Raw genomic sequence first — 20341 nt, 5'->3', positions numbered from 1 at the left:
GGAGGTGAGGCATTCTTAGAGACCTAGTGGGAATTCAGATTCTGTCTGGATACCTCATCTTTTCTCCTTCAACCAAACCACGCTCCTGAGTTGCTGAATAACACCGGGTTTTTGTTACGACGCTCACTAGTAACCGAACAAAGGCAACCGGCAGAGTTCCTTTCTCCTTGTTATTTTAAGTGACACTTTGCTACATGCCCGTGATAGTAGCCGTCCGTGGGCTCAGGGCCAGACAGCTGGTTTTGCTCTGGTGCAAATTCATGACTCCATATGTGCTCGATTCTTACCTGTTCTTGGATCGATAGACGGCTTTGTTTCTAAACTGAGCTCTCCATAGTATCCTCAGAGAAAATCTTCCATGGGTCAGGTTAGACTGTGGTAACAAAACACATCCTAAATTTGAGCGGCTCGTACTCACTATTAGCTAACTGACTTTGTACTCACATCTCATGCCCGCTGCTCGTGTCGCGGCAGAAAAGAAAAAGAAAGGCGGTGGTAAAGGGCACGATGGCTCTCAAGGCTTCTGTCCTGATGGGGTATGGATCTTTCTGCTCATTTTCTGCCTCTTCTTTTCTTTATTTTAAATTTAGCTACCTAAAAGCAAATTGGTTAACATACAGTGTAGCCTTGGTTTCGGGAGGAGAACCCAGTGACTCATTGCTTACATAGGACACCCAGGGCTCATCCCCACAAGCGCCCTCCTTAATGCCCATCGCCCATGTAGCTCATCAACATCCCCCCCCCCCCCACCAGTATCCCTCGCAGCAACCCCCGGTCTGTTCTCTGCTCGCTTTCTATTGGCCAAACTAAGTTGCATGGCTGAGGCCGACGGGGCAGGAATGTACAACCTTCCCTGTGGGATGACCAGGGACTATTTGAACAATAACACAGTCTTCCACAGGCCTCCTCCCCCAGGCTCCCTCTTACTACATTTCTCCCGAAAGAGCCAAGTTGGTTTTGCCTTTGAATCACGGTTTTCTAATTGTAAGACGTTTTCTGTGGTACCCACACCCTAGTTTTAGGACCGGCCCTCTGGCCCTCTTGTGTCAAAGAGATTTCCTGACCTGTATCAAAAGTGCCCTGGAGATCTGTGGTATCCATGAAAGAGAAGCTGTTCGGAAGCCACCTTCTGTCCATAATAAAGCCCTTCTCTGCCTGTAGCAGAGCAAGCCAGAACAGAGCTGTTGCCTTCCAGAAGTTTCTTATATTCGTATCGTAAGCCTGGGCATCAGCAAACCTGACATATATTTGAAACCATAGGCATTAGCATTTCGCCTCCTCCGTCTCCTCTCCCTCCTCCTCCTTCTTTAGATTTATACACTTGCTGCTGCACTCGTCACCTGATGTTATCCTGTTTGGGTGCCCTGTTTTATGTTCACATAACACTCTACATTCCCCAGCTCAACCATAATCTGCCTTATAATTGCTTTTTAAGATATCTGTCTCCCTTGACTTATTCATGTGCTCTCGCCTCTAGGCTAGTCCCTTCTATACCTAGCTGTGCTTGTCCTACTGTTTTGTATCAGCCTAGGTCTTGAGATATCCTTGGCCATTTCTCTCGGAGCCGGAATGTCGACTTCCTGCTTTAGGAAACATCTCTGGGGTCCGTTCTATTACGCATTCTGCGTCCCAACTTCCTAGGATCCCCCTTTCGTTCCTTTTATCCTCTTATTCCTGCGGACTTCTAAATCTCCCTCTTTGTGGAAGCTTGGCACACAACCTTCGGTCTCATGAAACACGGAGCCAAAGCTCAAGTGGGGGTGATGTTGGGGAGAACCTAGAACCTTCTTCCGGACGTGACAGGCCTGGTATCCCTAGAGAGTAAGAGACCGCTCGACATTCCCAGTCCCAGGGAGAAGCTTTGTCTCGTGTGCAAGAAAAGAGCACCCACTGGCCTTTGACCAGCGCCATACTGGTGACACCACTCATTGTCACCCCGTGATGGGTTTGCCCTTTGGGGAAAGAGTACTGACCGCAACCAGACAGGCACTTTGCTGGCATGCTAATATTAAAGTCAAGCCGGGAAAAAAAATGCAATGATGTTTTATGTAAGATAATGGTTATCTTACAGCACAGTGGGTGTAATGTACTCAGTGATCTGTTTTTCTTACCTACCTGTCAAAACTCCAGTTTGAAGATTCATATCAAACTTATTTCAATTCACAAAGAAAGGCTGTTGCCATGGGGGTTGGGGAGGAAAGCGTCGCTGGTTGCTGAAGACAATCCTTCCATACACAAGCCAATAGTCACAAAATAGAGGAGGGCCCAATAAGGACTCTTCATAGAACGATTAATAGGTTTCTAGCCCGCATGTGAGCATGTGCGTGCACGCGTGCGCACACACAGACGATAGCTGGTTGGAAGGCAGCTTGTGTGGTATGGAATTTCTAGGGATGCAGATGGCAGGAGAGAGACCAAACAGCACCTTCCCTTCAGACAAGACCGCAGTTTTCTCGTGTGTAGCCTAAGGATAATCATAGCACCTGTTTCCTAGGGTTACCTTCGAGGAAGCAACGTGAGAATACACGTACGGCGCTTCGCACAGGGCAGGGCACGTGGGAAGTAGTCAAAAATGTGAATTCGCATTGTTGTCGTGAAGTGGAGTCAAGGCTGTGCTTCGTACGCCAAGGTGATGGTCTGGAGGGTCCGCGGTAAAGGGTGCAATTAGCATTGCTTCTCCAGAACCGGGAGTGTGATCCCTCACCCCAGTTCCAGATGCCTTCGTCAGGTCACTGCACACGCTAGTCACTGAGCTGGCTGTCCGAGGCCACCACTCCTGGCTGGGGTCAGGAAATAGGGTAAAGCTAAACTCTCAGATGGCCCAAATTATAATTCTATAATTCTAGAACACCTCCTATTTGTTGAGTGCGCTTCTGTGCACCGAGCATCATTCCTGATTCCTAACGTACAACTAGAACGACTCTAAAGGCAGGCGCTGTCATTGGCACCGTTGTACGGAGTGGGAAAACGCAGCACGAGAGAGTAAGCACTCGCCCGGTTCCACCGAGTAAGTGGCAGGGCTGGGAATCGAACTGAAGTCTGGCCGGGCTCAAAGCACCAGCTCTAACATACCAGATCTGAGACTATTGTAATATTAGCAATAACTAAAAACTACCCTTCAGTTCCTTATTTTTATGTTTCCCTAGGGGTCTTATGTCTATTATGACTTCAAAGAAAAGACTATGAAAATCTCCTTTAAAGCAAAATGATCACAAGTAACTTGTCCTTATATACTTAAAGATTTATTAAGGCACTATTACTAAAATTTCTTGTCCAGGATTAAACTGTTCAATTTATAGTACTTGATAAATTACTTTGATACACTTAGCTACGTCTTCTTCGGCATCCCTTTAAATTAAATTTTTAGTTTAAGAGCAGAGAACACTGACGAAAATGAGATTTCAAAATAAAATGACTGCATCCAGAAATCTGTATATAGCTCTAAGATTTCTGAACGTCTCAACATTTTAATTCCTATCACATGGATATAAGCTTGGACTTAAAATATCTGTAATTTCACTTTGAATCGTACATTTAATGATTATTTTTTATGCCTTGCTCAATTTGTTTCTACTTCCTCTCTTCATCAGAGCCCTGGTTTCGCCGATGCTGAAGTGACACTAATCTCAAGACCAGGTCTGAATTCATTTTAGTAATTTGTAAGTACACGTGAATATTAAGGACGTATTAGCAATATACCCACGTACGAGATTTAGCAGTTTGGGAAGCGAGACTGGAAGACACGGGATTTTAGGTTAGATAGCGCTCCACGTGATTACTGACCCTGCCACATACTGCCTGTGTCGTTCTGAATGTATCATTTGAGCTTAGTGATCCTTCGTTTCCCCGCCTGTAAAGTGGGGCTCATAATACCTTCTTCCCAGGAGGGCTGGTGTGATGTACATCAAGGGCATAGACTAATGCGTGCCACAAAATAGGCTCCCACTTTGGTTGAAAAAAGGAAAAAAATGTTGATTCCGTTCCATCCTTTATGTCAATAGAAGTGAGAAAAAGTGGATCGTTTCTAATGCATAATGTAGAAAAACCCTTACAGCCATTTATAAATGTGTGTGTGTGTGTGTGTGTGTGTGTGTGTGTGTATTCTCTATGTGATATATGTATGAACTCTGTATATATATATACTCTCTCTATATATTATACTCTGTATGTACCTATAGAGAGAAACTGTATATATAGTCTATGTATATTCTGCATATACACACACTATATATATGCACACACAATGTACTCTGTATATATACACACTTACTATACACACAGTATACTCTGCATATATGTAAACTTATAATCTCTCTCTCTTTTTCTCTCTCCCTCCCTCCATCTCCAGACACACACACACTTGCACACCGGGTTACTTAATTATTAGCTCACTGTTCTGGTGCATATGGAGGGAGAGTAAAATAGGGCTGCCGTGATGGCCTAAATGAGATTCCCACCTAGAACAAACAATGGTTCTCCATTATTATTTTTTTTTTAATTTTGAGAGGGAGAGAGAGAGAGAGACTGTGAGTGGGGGAGAGGGGCAGAAGGAGAGAGAGGGAATCTTAAGCAGGCCCCACGCTCAGCGTGGGACTTGATCCCATGACGCTGGAATCATGACCTAGACTGAGCCACCCAGGTGCCCCCACTCTTTACAATCAAGCTAGAAGTCCTGTTTTCTTCAGAGTCGTTTGCATGTTACAATGTTTATGTGAGTGCCCTCTCATTGTTTTGTAAGTCATAACTACATAAGGCACCGAGCTTGGCACTTTCACAAATACGGTCTTATTTAAGCCTCATGACACCCCGGGGAAGTAGGTAGTATTATCCCCAGTTTTTCAAAGTTTCTGTATTGAAGCACAATAGACATTTAATAGACTGGAAATGTGAAGGTGTGCAGTTTGATATGTCTTAACCTACGTATACCCCTGGGAAACCATGTACAATCAAGAGAGCGGACATTTCCGTCACCCAGAGAAGTTTCCTCACGTTCCCTTATCATCCCTCCCGCTGTCTCTCCTTGCCCTTGCTCTATCCCAGGCGACCATCACCTGCCTTCTGTCACTATCGATTAGTTTATATTTTCTAGAGTTTTCTATCAACGGAATCGTATAAGAGGTGGTCTTTTGTGTCTGGCTTATTTCAATTAGCATCACGTTTTCAAAGTTCCTTCATGTTGTAGCACGCGTCAGTATTTCATCCTGTCTTACTGCAGAATAAGATTCCGTTGTATGGATGTCGATGAGCATTTGGGCTGTTTCCGCTTCTTAGCGATCATAAATAAATTAATGTCGCCGTCAACTCTAACGTCCATGTTCTTGTGTGGACATACGTTTTCATTTCTGTTGCGCACGTATTCGGGAGTGGGATTTCTGGCTTATTCGGTCACTTTGGGGGAACTGCCGGATTGTTTGCTAATGTGGCCGCCAAATGCTTCATTCCCCGCAGAGCGTTTAAGTATATGAATAAACGGATTTAGAGAATGTCAAGGACTTGCTTAAGGCCACACCACTTGGCGTCTGTCGTTTCAAAACTCCATGCAAGGCGATGCTAAGCTCCTTCAGGATGATGTTTCTCAGACTTACTTTCTCCCATGGATGGGCTCTGAACCAGACTGCTTAGATCAAAACCACTTGCTGGTTCGTAGCACGAAGAAAGATTCTTAATCTCTGTCCTTCAACTTCTCACGTGCAAAAACGGAGCTGATGATAACGGTAGCTACCTCATAGGATTCTTTGGTGATGCAATAAATTAATGGCTATAAATTACTTGGCTCAATCCTGGAACGCACAGGGTTCCAGAAAGACTTGTTGTTATTATTAGCACCGTTTATTATTATTACTGCTGTTGCTACAATCTGCACCCAGAACAGCTCATAATAGAGGCAAAAATCAACCCTCCTAGGTAATCGCACCAACAGGCTGCTCTACAATATATGAATTGACGTCTGGCTTCAGGAGGAATACTCGATTCACGTCTCAAAATAATGTGGCGCCGTGTATCCAGAAATGAATAAAGGGCTTTCCTACTTTGGGGACTCAGTCTAACGTGCTGGGTCTTACCCTTTTGGAGGTCGGAGCGTTGGACGACGGTGACCGACCCTTGCGTGCACAAGGCCCTTTGCAACATTCCAGTCACGGTGGGTCTTTTCGAGGCGGGCCTCGGAAGTCACGGTTAGCGCCCACCTCCTCTACGACAGGCCTTCTGCCAGGCACCGTACATCCAGGGGCTCGTGCAATCCTCATAATCACCCGAACGCGGAGAAAACCGAAGTTCACAGAACGAAGTGTCTTTCTCAAGGTCACTTAGTACGCATGATACTTGCGCTGTTTCCGGGGCCATTTCCCCTGTGCCTCCTTTGCCAGTGCCTGTTGACTATCAGTTTAAGCACCCTTCAAGGTGAAATTGCTTCGAAACCCCTTCCACGGTTTGACAGCCTACATTCAAGCCTTTTAGCATAATTGGGGAAGTCAGTGGGCGGGTGATTCTAGCTTGCTGTAGTAGAAGCCAGTAAGCCATCTACTTATCATTCTGTTGGCGAAGTTTCTCCGCTTTCTTTCCTCTCGATAACACAGCAGGATGTCATTTGCAAGGATGCCAATCCCCACACGGTTCCTGCACCTAACTTGCGACATCAGTCACCGACTGGTTGTGAGAAACGCCCCCGTTGTATAAATGAGCCCCTCCCCTTTGACACCTAAATTGTCTTCGTGCCTGTTCTACACGTCGGAGGGCGCAGAGAGGGCTTTCCAATTTCACACCCCTAATCCAATTTCCCAGACACGGCGGTTCCTAAGTTTGACAGCGGAAGAGGAAGGACTCCACCGCTCCCCAGAGTGGACCTGCAACCCTGGCGGTGAGTACAGCTCCCGGTGCAGATTCCCTACAGGGACCGAAGGGACTCCAGAAAGCAGAGGGGATCCTACCAGTGCTTGTTGCGCTGCGAAGGGGCGAAATCCCACCCCGCCTCCTGGACTCAGCCGGGGCTCCCCCTTGGCTCGGAGGTCAAATCGCTTCCTTCTGCCGCCTCTAAGGTGTGTGCAGGTTGGGGGTGGGGGGGGGATACGGGAGCCAGCGTGGGCTTTTATCCGCTAATTATATTAAGTCCAAGAGAAAACGCTTTCTGAGTTCCATCTCACTGTGTTTTTCATTCTCCTTCCCAGTGTGCCACAGAGATCCCATTTTCAGGACCAGCCATCCTCCTTCCTCTGCACACACACAGAAAGTAGAAGGGGGTAATTATCCCCCAGGAGCACCTTAATTGTTCCAATTAACCTGACCACTTTTTGCAATCAAAGCCAGGCGGAGAAGAGGAATTAAAGTGATCAAACACCGTTTTATGGGCCGTGGGTAAGTAAGAGACAAGGCAGGGCACTTTCTCTGAAGGACGGGCTCTGAAACGACATAGGCTTGCACTCAGGGATTTTTCTACCACCATTACCGAAAAGAAAAATGACATCTTAGCAGCTTGTAATTCTGCCATCACTGTGCCTTTCTTTCATAACACACAGCACATGACCACAATTATCCACGCTCGTTTAAGCTGTCTGTGGAAGCACTCTGTGAGCGGGACTGTTTAACTGCTTTCTCGGGCAGGCAAGCCTGGCTTTGAACCCCCGTTCTAAAACTAACGCGCGCTCCAGTACTGGACAAGCAAGGAAACGCTGCGGAACCTCACCATCCCGAGCTACGAGGTGGGCACCGGCCCCACATTCTAGACGATGGAAGTGACTCTTCAGTGAACTGAAGTTACCTTCCCACATTCACGTTTGAGCTTGGTAATCAGAGGTCATTTCTTTCTTTCTTTTTGTAAGTTCGTAGTATCTGTATTTGTATAATGCTTTGTAGTTGATAAGTGTAAATGCTGTTCAGTACTCGCAAAAATGTTCCATAACAAAGGTGCCACCATATGAGGAGACAGGGGCTCTGACACGTCAAAGCGATTTGCCCGAGTTCACGCACCGGTAACAAATCTAGGATTCAAAGCTGGGATTTCAAACCCTCTCTATGACTCCGGGTCCAGGATTTTCCCTTTATTGTAGCCGAGCTTGTCTGATGGTGGGTTTTTTTAGTTTTTTATTTAAACTCAAGTTAGTTAACATATAGAGTAGTAATGGTTTCAGGAGTAGAATTTGGTAATGCATCACTCACATACGACACCCAGTGCTCATCCCCACAAGCGCCCTCCTTAATGCCCATCGCCCATTTAGCCCATCCCCCCTCCCACCTCCCCTCCAGCAGCCCTCAGTTTGTTCTCTGTATGGAAGAGTCTCTTATGGTTTGCCTCCCTCTCTGTTTCTATCTTATTTTTCCTTCCCTTCCCCTATGCTCATCTGTTTTGTTTCTCTTTAAATTTTTTTTAACGTTTATTTTATTTTTGAGAGAGACAGAGCACGAGCAGGGGAGGAGCAGAGAGAGAGGGAGACACCAAATCCGAAGCAGGCTCCAGGCTCTGAGCTGTCAGCACAGAGCCCGACGCGGGGCTTGAGTGCACGAACCGCATTGATGAAGAGAGGAAGTAGAAACAAATTGAGCATTTGTCTTCAATAATAACATAATAGCATAATAACACTCTAATTCCATCCGCATTATTGCAAACGGCAAGACGTCGTTCTTTTGATTGTCCATTCACCAGTCGACGGACATTTGGGCTCTTTCCATACTTTGTCTGTTGTTGGTAGCGCTGCTGTAAACATTGGGGCCCATGTGCCCCTTCAAATCAGCATTTTTGTATCCTTTGGGTAAATACCTAGTAGTGCAATTGCCGGGTCGTAGGGGAGTTCTATTTGTAAGTTTTCGAGGAACCTCCACGCTGTTTTCCAGAGCGGCTGCCCCAGCTTGCATTCCCACCAACAGTGCAAAAGGGGTCCCCTTTCTCCACGTCCTTGTCAACACCTATTGCTTCCTGAGTTGTTCGTTTTAGCCACTCTGACAGATGCGCGTTTCTCGTCTTCTTCCTTCGTTTCCTTCGTCTTTTCCTGTCCTAACATTCACTGAGAGTCTACCGTGTGCCAGGCACTCTGCTAAATATTAGAGACACAGTGGTGAACATTATGGACGTAATCTCTGTTGTCATGGAACTGAAACAGAACTCAAGTCTGTCTTCTTGCAAAGCTCATATCCTAATCACTATACCAGAGAATTTTGCTTTCCTCACGATGTTGTTATGCTCAGATTAGTGGCTGAACGCAAAAGCGCTCTACTCTTTGAGGAAGTTGGGTTATATATGTGATACGCACACACGTATCTTCCGGCAGACTGAATCTTTATGAACCTTTTCAAGGCTCATTTGGGCATGACAGAAAGAAGTAACTGTAACTAAAAATTGGGTCATTTGCTCAAAATCAGTTAATTTTCTAAATAAAATGTAATACAAAATCTATGGGCAAATCTATAGAGACAGAAAGTAGATTAGTGGTTGCCTGGGGCTAGGAGAAGGAACAAGGTGTGACTGCAAATGGGCATGAGTTTCTTTCTGGAATGTTCTGAAGTTGGATGGTGGTGACGGTTACGTGATTCTGAAAATTTTCCCACAATCTTGGATGGTACACTTAAAATGAGACGCTGTTCTGTTATCTAAGTCAGACCTCAGAAAAGCTGTTAAAAGCGCAAAGTATATTAATAAAGGCTTATGAGTTAATCCTGATGGGAGGTGTGAGTTCAAGTCTTTCTGGGGTGATCAGGGAAGAGACAGGATCGTGAGAGGCCGTACCGCATGAGCCTTATTGGGCGGTGCATGGACAGGTTTGTATGCAAGGAGAAGTCCTTCCCAGCCGGAGACCTTCCAGAGACAGCCTCACAGGGCGATCACCCTGAAGGGGACTGGAGCAAGGGACCCCCTGGGGGAGAGGAAACGGGAGACAGGGCTTACGTGTCTAGGCAGCATTGCTCAGAGCACCGAGGTGGACCGTCTGCGGGTCAGGGAGCTCCGAAGGGCGGCACTGGCTTGGGGTCCTTTACAGGCACAGGATTTGTCTTATCTGTGGCCAGCAGATGTTAGGTGCAGTTTCACAGGGTATGTAAAGTAGGTAGGTTCTAAGTAGGTTAAAAATAAATTTATTTGGACTATATTTAAAGCAATTGGATGTTTAAGAATTTGAGTTCGGGGCCACAGGGCTCCGAACTAGGGGTCCGTCCTAGCCGGCTCTGAATAAATAAATGACAGGGGGCCCATTTTAGGCCAGGGCACAGGGGCCATGCCTGGCCCACGGATGTCACAGGAAGCTATCATGAATCTGCCTTAGCCTCAAAATGATAGTGGTTAAGAGCGATCGTGTCTAGTCACCCTCGACAGGCCACATACCTGTTACCTGATGGTCCCGGGCAACCTCACGTTCTCGTTTCCTCATCTGTGAACCAGGAAAGTATGAGCGTTTGCCACACAAGACCGTGAGGATTACCCAAGTAAACACGTGCCCTGCACAGAGGGAGCGCTCGACAGTTGCCAGCCCTTATTAGCTGAGAACCTGACCGTGCAATCCGTTTCCGCACCTCCGGAAGGAGAGTAGTTGTAATTAATGAATGTCGCCACGATTTCTATTTAGAAGAACTTTTGAACTTGAGCGTTGCTCACAAGAGATGTTAAGTAGCTCGTCCCCAATCACAAGGATAGCAAATACTAGAGCTAAGGTTTGAACCCGGTTGGTCTGAATCCTCACGTTGCACTCCTAGCCGTGTCGCCCCACGACTGACTTAGCAGCTGTGGCCCTTCAGGTGGCTTTAGCCTCTCATCCTCAGGCTCTTCGTGTTTAAACTGTGAGAGTTCTACAAGGTAGGGCTGCGGAGGATGGTTAGGAGAATTAAATGAGATACGGCAAACAGAATTGTGCCCGGCCGGTAGGAGGCGCCCGATAAGCGTCCGCGAGTGTTCAATGACTGTGATTACGGCTGCCCGAGGCGCTTTCACTTTCAAACTCGTCTCCCGGAATGTCTCACGCGAAAGAGGTCGCAACTCAGGAGAGGGAAATTGGGGCCAGGCCGGGCTGGCCTCCAGCCCTGGGTTCACTTGATTATCCACCTCAGCGAACGTCAATTCCGTTCTTTTGTTACTCGTTTAAAAGTTTTTTTTGTTTTTTTTTTTTAATCTTTATTTTTGAGAGAGATGGAGTGTGAGCAGGGGAGGGGCAGGGAGAGGGAGACACAGAATCTGCGGCAGGCTCCAGGCCCCGAGCTGTCAGCACAGGGCCCGACGCGGGGCTCGAACTCACGAACCGCGAGATCACGACCTGAGCCGAAGCCGGACGCTCCACCGACGGAGCCACCCAGGCGGGCGCCCCTTTTGTTACTTGCTTAAAAACCTTAGACTCATCCTGGACGCCTTCCTTTCTCTTCTACCTCACTTCCACTCGGTCAGGGAATTCCTCTGGCTCTGCTTCCAAAAGAAATCTGTGATCTGACCCCTTTACATCCCCTCCACCACCACGATCCTGGCCCTTCGGAGGTACAGGTCACCGTCACTGCTGAACGGGGTTTCCAGAAGAGCCTGCTAACCGCTCTCCCTGCTCAACTGCCCTTGCCCCTCCCCCCCCCCCCCTTCGGTCTGTTCTCGACCCAAAGAGTCACAGCGCCCCTGTTAAAACCTGTGTTGAGGCAGGTCCCTCTTTCGGCGCCCGGATGAAGGGATCTACCGCCGTGTAACAAAGCACTGCCAGCACAGCGGCTCGAACAACATCCATTCATTATTCCACAGCGTCAGTGAGTCAGAACTCGGGACTCTGCTCACCTACGTTCCCCGCTCAGGGCCTCGCTGGGCTGCGGTCAAGGTGTTGGCTGGCCTGTGCTCCTATCCGGAAGCTCAGCTCGACGAGGGTCCGCCTCCAAGCCCCCCTCAGGACATTGCCGACATGTGTCCCCCTGCAGCTACAGAATGCACTGCCGGCCCAGAGCCCAACGTGGGGCTCGAACCCATAAACTGTGAGATCGTGACCTGAGCCAAAATCAAGAGTCCGGACACTTAACCGTCTGAGCCGCCCTGGCGCCCCTTCTAAATACTTCTTTAGAAAGCTCACCTGATTAGGTCAGGGCCACCAAGGATGATGCCCCTTTTAGTTACCTCAAAGTAAAGCTTATCAGGGGCCTTAATTACCTCTGCAGAAGTCCCTTCACCTTTTTCACCTCACGTAATCTAATCACTGGAGTGCCAGCCAGCATGTTCACGCGTTCTGACCACACTCAAGAGGAGGAGGAGAGGATGGGGTGCCTGGGTGGCTCAGTCGGTTCAGCGTCCGACTTCGGCTCGGGTCATGATCTCGCAGTTTGTGAGTTCGGACCCTGCGCTGGGCTCTGGGCTGACCGCTCGGAGCCTGGAGCCTGCTTCCGATTCTGTGTGTGTCTCTCTCTCTCCTCTCCCTTCCCTGCTCATGCTGTCTTTCCCTCTCTTTCTCAAAAATAAATAAGCCTTTAAAAAAAAAAGAGGAGGAAGAAACAGTGGGGGCTATCTTAGAATTCTGACTTCCACACCTCGTTTAAACCTTTGATCAAATGATGCCTATTCTGGTCATACCATTTAATATTGTAACCCACCCCACTCCCACCCCCTACCATGACTCTTACCCTACTCTACTCTTTTTTTTTTTAATTTTTTTAACATTTATTTATTTTTGAGACAGAGAGAGACAGAGCATGAATGGGGGAGGGTCAGAGAGAGGGAGACACAGAATCTGAAATAGGCTGTAGGCTCCGAGCTGTCAGCACAGAGCACTGCCTGGGGCTCGAACTCACGGACCGCGAGATCATGACCTGAGCCGAAGTTGGCCGCTTAACCGACTGAGCCACCCAGGCGCCCCAACTGTACTCTACTTTTTAAAAAAAAAATAAATTCTATTCTTTACAATAGTTTTAAGTTTACAGCAAAATTACAAAGATAGTACAGAGTTGCCATCTAGTCCACATTTAGTTCCCCTATTATTAACATCTTATAGTTTTACGGTGCATTTGTTACAATTAATGAACCAATATGGATATATTATTATTATTATTATTATTATTATTATTATTATTAACCAAGGTCCACACTATTCAGATTTCTGCATTTTTACCCCTAGAATTCTTTTTACAGTCCAGGATCCCATCCAGAATAATGGATTATATTTACTTGTCATGCCTACTTAGTCTTCTCTGGACCGTGCCAGTCTCTCAGACTTAAATGGGAATCGTGGTGAGTTGTTGAAGCCTGAAAGTGGACAAGCTTAAGAGTGAGACACTCACAGGGCAGCAGTCTTCGGTAGGGCCTCACTGCTCGGCGGTGAAACCCACCGGGTTATTACACAAAAGGGCCAAGAAAGATCCTGGCTGGACCTGGCAGGAGAAGAGTAATCATTGTGAAATCCTCCAGACCATTCTCTGTAAGAAGTCCAACTATACAGGGGAAAGACTTTGCCAGAACCTTATTCCATTTGTGGAAGGACATTTGCTTGACTCCAGCTACCTCTAGTCTTCCTGGCTAACCTAAGGGTAGAAAACAAAAGATTTTCTAAAAATTGTGAAGATCACAGTCTAGGAGGGGCCAAAGCAACCAGGAGAAGAGAGTGACATGAGGTTGGACCTGCCCTCAATCTTTCTCAGATAGTGTTAAGAAAGCACCAGGAAAAAAAAAAAAAAAAAAAAAAGGTGGAGGCCTGCTTTGTGGCTCAACTTGTTTCAAGGACGTTCTTCAGGAAGCAGAAGAGAGAGCTGTGTGTGTGGGTGTGGCTTTTCAATGCACAGCAACCCTTCCCAATGGTAAACATGGCCAGACTGCTATTGTTGAAATTGACTTATTCTGGTTCATAGTCTGTCCTTTCCAGTAAGCGTAGAAAGGGGTTGAAGAGAGTGACAGCAGTTGAATCCTACTTGTAACGGGCACTGACTGCTGTGGCAGGTATAATCTCACTGTGTGGGGAGAGAGGGCACGTGGGAGGGATGGGCAGGCTGGGAAAGACTGTCAAAAAGAAGTAATGCCTTAGCATACTCTTCAAGACCGAGTAGGAACTAGGTAAAGAAGGGGAAGGGGGAAGGAGTGCATTCTGAGCAAAGCAAGAATCATGAATGTAAGCCTAGAGGCAAGAGAGAAAAGAGCCTATTTTGGGGGGTTGTAAGAAACCGAACATGAGTGTTTATGAAGGAGCAACAATGTTCATGAACACCGAGTGTTATGAAGGAAGTGCAACACAGTCAGAAAATGAAGCTGGAGAGGGAGGCGGGGGTCAGATCATACAGAGCGTTGTGTCCATGGCTAGGGAACTCATTTTTTCTTTTTTTAAAAAATTTTTCAACATTTATTTTTGAAAGAGAGAGGCAGCGTGAAGGGGGGGCAGGGAAGAGAAAGAAGGAGACCCAGAATCTGATACAGGCTCCAGGCTCCGAGCTGTCAGCACAGAACCTGACACGGGGCTCAAACTCACAAACCGCGAGATCATGACCTGAGCCGAGGTGGGACTTAACCCCTTCAGCCACCCGAGCGCCCCTTGTTTTTTATTCTAAAAACAAAGCCATTGAACGGTAATGGTGCCATCAGATTTTTTATATTAGGAAGACGATTGTGGTTGCTGCGTGGAAAATGGGTTGTAGGTGGTGGCGGGGTGTGAGTGACAAGGAACATCAAGGACGTCAAAGGGGAGTCCCAGGCCCTAGCATTAATGTAGGTTATTTATGATCACGCCCTGAACTTAAGGGTGGCAGCGAGGAAGTACAAGAATAGAGAAACATTAGAGAGATAATTAAGGAATACAATCTGCTGGTATTGGTGATTGATTGGATGGGGCATGGAAAGGGGAGAAGAGGAACTCGAAGATGACCCCAAGAATCTGGTGGGGATATACTTTTTGTCCTGTACCAAGAGTGAGTGCATTGGGAAAATAGTGTCTACATTTCCTTTCGGGAGCTTCTCAAAGGTTTTATGCAGTGAAGGTAATTGTTTAAGGATATCATCTGTCTTAATCAGAGCATTCAGAATGTGAAATCTTTGCATGATCCTGAATTTCTGGTGAGGAATGCCAAACATATGCAATTGTAACAACTTGTAGAAATAAAAAAAAAAAAAAAAAGGGAAAGCTATTTTACTAATGTCCACTCCAGTTGTCGATCAGGAAGTTTTTAGTTCAAGCAGCAACTAGTTATAGGAGTTTAACTGTAGACAGAATGGTAAGCTGAGGATCGTTCATTGTTTGTCCCTTGCCAGGTTCTGTCCTTGTTATTGACAAACCAATTACAGACAAACTGAGTTTGTAACTTTTCAGTTGGACAACTTGAAAAAAATAGGAAGCATTTACTGCCCTGTAGTATTTACCTGATTGAATTATTTTTAAATTGCACCGTGAGAGTATTGCCAGATACTGAAAGCTGACACATCATCTTAGAAGGGATGAAGTTTGATTGTGAAATTGGACATGAACTTATCCGGCAAGAACACAACTCCTGAAGTGTTCTTGCCTAAAACATTTCTTTTCATATAAACTTATGAGAATGTCAGAGATGACACTTTAAAGGTCAACCAGTCCAGCCCACTTTTAGGCATAGATGAAACTAAGACCTACGGAGAAGTGGTTAAGGAACCTGCCTATGGTCACAGGGCGCCTTTGGAACTGAGTCAAGATGCAGTCGTTAATTTTCAACCATCAGGTCCAAGGCTCATCAGACCGTCTTGCACCCCTATGTGTGACTGGCTTCCAAATGCATATAGCTACTGTTATTAATAAACAATAATAATTATGAATGCATTTGAAAGTATTACTAAACTCAGGGGAAGTTTATAAAACTTTATAAAAATCAATGTATTTTTCCCCCAATCGACAAACAATAAGATTACCACTTAACTCATGTGGAGGTCAATATAACCGAGAAAGAAGCCATTGATAAGATGTTCTCACGCTCAAAAAAAAAATTTGGAACCTTCTTGTTGTGGGTTGAATCTTCTCCCCCGAAAAGATATGTTGAAGCCCTACTCCCCAACACGTGTGACTTCATTTGAAAATATGGCCTTACAGATGTTACCACGTTAAGATGAGCCCATACTTGATTAGGGTCGGTCCTAATCCGCTAAGACCGATGTCCCCACATGAAGAGGAGAAGAGAGACACAGGGAGAATGCTATGTGATGACAGAGGCAGAGATTGGATCCACACATCTATCCATCAAGAAATGCCACGGATTGCTGGTAGGCACCAGAAACTATGAGAAAGGCATGGAACAGATACTCCCCCAAAGCCTTCAGAGAAAGCATGGCCCTTCTGACACCTTGATTCAGACCTTTAGCCTCTAGAACTGTGTAACAATGAATCGTTGGTGCTTTAAGCCACCCAGTTGGTGGTGATTTGTTACAGCAGCCTCAACAGGCGAATACACTTGGTTTCCATTGAGGGCGGCCAACAGGCTATGGGAGACACCTGTCGAGGTGGAATGTTATCATCATGTGCTATTTATTTGCCTGGCTTCTTTCCCTTCATCCCTAGATGCTGCCACTTTCAGCTGAGAGCACAGTGCTTCTCTGTCACCTGTACTATGCAGTGAATGGATTTTAACTGAAGTCATGTCTCCTGTCCTCTTGTACTCTTCACCCCTCCCCGCTTCTGTCTGCAGGGATGGAGGTCTCCCGCACTGCGCTCGTAGGTTAGACTTGTTGTAGAGGATGAAAGTGCGTGGGGTAAAGCGATGATGGCTCTTATGAGCTCTCCCATGCTTTCATTTAAAGAAAAAAACAACCTCAGTTTGCTTTTATTGAAAACATTGAGGGTTATTTCCTCGCTGGTCCTCCACCTCCAAATGGAAACCTACGCATGTATCCTTTTATCTGAATCCTAACTAGAAGTTTGGCTCCTTTTTGCCGCACCAGGCAAAGATGAAAGCGGAAGTCAATATCTAGGAAAGATAACAGAGAACCACGAAGTATGGCATTTCGGCGGCACAAAATACACGCAATCGTTCCCCCTGGCAATTCTGTCCCAATTAGACACACAAGTGACCTCCATGCTTTACTGTTCAATGTACTCAAGTGCAGGGCTTCCCAGGTATTAATGCGACACTGGCTTTGAATCTTGTTCTTTCAACAGCATCATGCTCTGGCATTGAACTTTGGGGTTGGGAGGGATGTCAGAAGACAGTGAGCTCAGGGGGGGGCCTGGGGAAGCACTGAGACTCACACAAGTTCACAGAACTAATTGATGGTAGAGTCAAACCTGGACCACGGGCCTCCTGTGCCCCAGCCTGGCATCATTTCAGCCAAATGTCTGTTCTTTTTGGATGAGATTTAGTTTTCTTTCAGGAAGTGTTATTTCTCTCCTCCTCTTCCAGGCAAGTGTAGTGTAGTGCAAGGTCTGATCTCTGAAGGTGAAGGACAGAACTTTCCTGCAGGGTCATCTTCAGTGCTTTCTTATTTCAGCTGAAACTGCGATAGTTTGCCCTCCCACCAACAGAATCGAATCGAATCGAATCGAATCGAATCGAATGGAATAGAAGCTTCAGATAATGAGCTCATTCAAAATAAACAACGGTAATTTCTTAGTTTTGACCATCGCACTATGGCTATGCAAGATGGTAACATTATGGAAATCTGGGTAAGGGATATAAAGGAACTCTATACTATTTTTGCAACTTTCCCGCATGTCTAAATTTAGTTCAGATTAAAAAGGTTTAAAAACTTGAATAAGCAGGATTTTGAAATATACCGATGGCTTTCCTACCTAACCTTTTCCTGAAAGAAAGTGTGTGTGTGTGTGTGTGTGTTCCTCAGAACGTTCTTTACAAATTCTGACCTTACACTGCTGCAATGGAGTAAGCTTGGTAAGTTCCTCTTATCATCTTGTGAAAATTGCATTTTGTTAATAGCCATTAACCACCATATGATAGACCATGCGCTCGGTGGCTATAATGTGCACGCAGTACAGCTATGGGAAAGAAACCAAGAGTACTCTTGGGGGCAATGCGATGATTGGCTAATCCTCTGTTGGAAAAGCTAGAGCGCTCCACTTCTCCCAGGGGAGAAAATGCAGTGAATATCCACTGGAATCGGAAACTGGTAGCTACTCCTCTCCAAGCCCATTTCTACATTTCAAACCCATGTAATTGTTTCAGAAGCCCAGATGTATTCAATGTTATCTCTCGCAATTGCCCGGAATGGGTCTTACAATGCATTTATATTCATCAATTAACTGTCGAGTGCCTACTGTTTGGAAGGCATCGTTCTGGTTGGAAAGACAGACAAGTAGGGAGATAAACGTTATATAGTTTGATAAGGGCTATGGTGGGGGGAGTCACATGGTTCTATCAACGCACAGAGGATTAGTACTTCTAATTTGGCCTTTGGAGTGGAGATGCCACGGAGGACTTCCTGAAGGAGGGACTACCTGGGGCTGATTCTTTAAGGAAGGCGTGAGGTAGCCAAGCACAGGAGGCAAAGACCATAGAGAAGCACTGTAACCAGAGAGAGGAATATGAGCACAATTATAAGGACAGTTTGGCATGTGTGGGCGAGCAGTCCGTTAGAGGTGGGTCAGAAGGTGTGCGTGTGTGGGGGGAGAGTGCTGGGGGACAGGGCAGTGGCGTGGACTGACTTGTCTCAGAGGCTCACTCTGGCCGTGGAATGGAAAGTGGATCGCGGCTAAACTAGAATGGAAAGAGAACCTACTGAGGAGGCTGTTGCGGCAGACCAGGCGAGAGAGGACGGCGGCTCGGAGAAGGATGGTGGCAATGGGGGTGGTGAAATAGACCCGCTACAATTATATTTAAGGGGTGAATTTAGAAGTATGCGGCACGTTATTGAATGTGGGGTTTTACCAAGAGTCAATAAAAGATGATGTCCCGACTTTTGCTTTTCCACATGAGTTAGCTATAGCTTCAACTTCTTTCTGAGTACTTCCTTCCCTTTGTTGTCTTAACTGAAACCTGGCTTTCCTAAGGGCACTACTTTCCTTGGGCCGTCTCAAACTAAAAGGGCAGAACGAAGGGAACACCGTATGTTCCCAGGTACGGTTTATGGGAATGCCAAAAAGACATAGGTCAAATAATTTTTTTTTACCATTTTGCACTCAGTTAAAATAAATGAAATTTTTTAAAAAAAGTTTAGTTCCAGTGTAGTTAACATGCGTTGTTATATTAGTTTCAGGTGTATAATATGGTGATTCAACAATTCCGTACATTCCTCAGCGCTCATCAGGGTAAGTGTTCTGTCAGTCCCCCTTGTCTGTTTCACTCATCCCTCCTCCCCCCTCTCCTCTGCTAACCATCAGTTTGTTCTCTAACGTTAAGAGCTTGTTCTTTTGTTCATCTCTTTTTTTCCTTTGTTCATTTGTTTTTTTTTTTTCAAAATTTTATTTAAATTCCAGTTCGTTAACACACAGTGTAGGGGTGCCTGGGTGGCTCACTCAGTTAAGCGTCTGGCTCTTGATTTCAGCCTAGGTCATGATCTCATGGGTATGAGATTGAGCCCTATGTCGGGCTCCACACTGTGCGTGGAGTCTGCTTACGATTCTCTCTCTCACTCTCCCTCTGCCCCTCCCCTGCTTGTACTCTCTCTCTCAAAAAAATACAGTATAATGTTAGTTTCAGATGTAGAGTTTAGTGATTCATCACTTACATACAACACTCAGTGCTCATCACAACAAGTCCTTTGCTTCTTAAATTCCACGTATGAGTGAAATCGTACAGCATTTACCTTTGGCTAACTTATTTCACTTAGTGTTATACCGTTTAGCTCCACCTATGTTGTTGTATATGGCAAGATTTCATTCTTTTTCATGGCCGAGTAATATTCCGTTATACATACATTATATATATCACACTTCTTTATCCAGTCATCTATCGATAGACACTTGGGTGGCCTTCATCATTTAGCTATTGTAAATAATACTGCAGTAAACATTGAGGTGCATGTATCTTTTTGCATTGGTGTTCTTGTATTCTTTGGGTAAATATGCAGTAGTGAATTTGCTGGATCGTGTGGTAGTTCATTTTTAATTTTTTGAGGAACCTCCGTACTGTTTTCCAGAGCGGCTGCACCCGCTTGCATTCCCACCCACAACGCAAGAGGGTTCCTTTTTCTCCACATCCTTGAGAACACTTGTTGTTTCTTATGTTTTTGATTTTAGCCATTCGGACAGGTGTGAGGTGGTATCTCATTGTGGTTGTGATTTGCGTTTCCCTGATGATGAGTGATGCGGAGCGTCTTTTCACGTGGCTGCTGGCCATCTGGAGGTCTTTTTGGAGAAGTGTCTCTTCGTGTCTTCTGCCCATTTTTTAACTGGATTATTAAAATCAATGACATTTTTGAAAACCAAATAAAGAAACATACTCTAGGTTCGCTCTCAACCTATTTTCTAGACAAATCTTAACACGGACAAGGGAGAGGAGGCACAAACGTTTGCACCGCCGC

At 45.8% G+C, this 20341-nt stretch overlaps 1 long non-coding RNA gene across 2 annotated transcripts in view; it reads left to right on the top strand.

Moving 5' to 3' along the window:
• Positions 1-5454: 5454 nt before the first annotated feature.
• Positions 5455-20341, top strand: part of LOC123594702 — a 68044-nt gene continuing 53157 nt past the window's right edge. The window contains exons 1-4 of one of the 2 annotated variants that reach the window (XR_006710847.1): positions 5455-6856; positions 7164-7350; positions 7597-7778; positions 19070-19127. This is a non-coding gene — a long non-coding RNA (uncharacterized LOC123594702). Of the gene's footprint in view, positions 6857-7163; positions 7779-19069; positions 19128-20341 lie in introns of both variants that reach the window. The other variant, XR_006710846.1, reaches the window with a different exon arrangement.

The sequence above is a fragment of the Leopardus geoffroyi genome, chromosome X (genome assembly GCF_018350155.1).
Source record: "Leopardus geoffroyi isolate Oge1 chromosome X, O.geoffroyi_Oge1_pat1.0, whole genome shotgun sequence".
NCBI lineage: Eukaryota > Metazoa > Chordata > Mammalia > Carnivora > Felidae > Leopardus > Leopardus geoffroyi.
The sequence above is the reverse complement of the archived record's forward strand: the minus strand, read 5'-3'. Positions and strand labels throughout refer to the sequence as shown.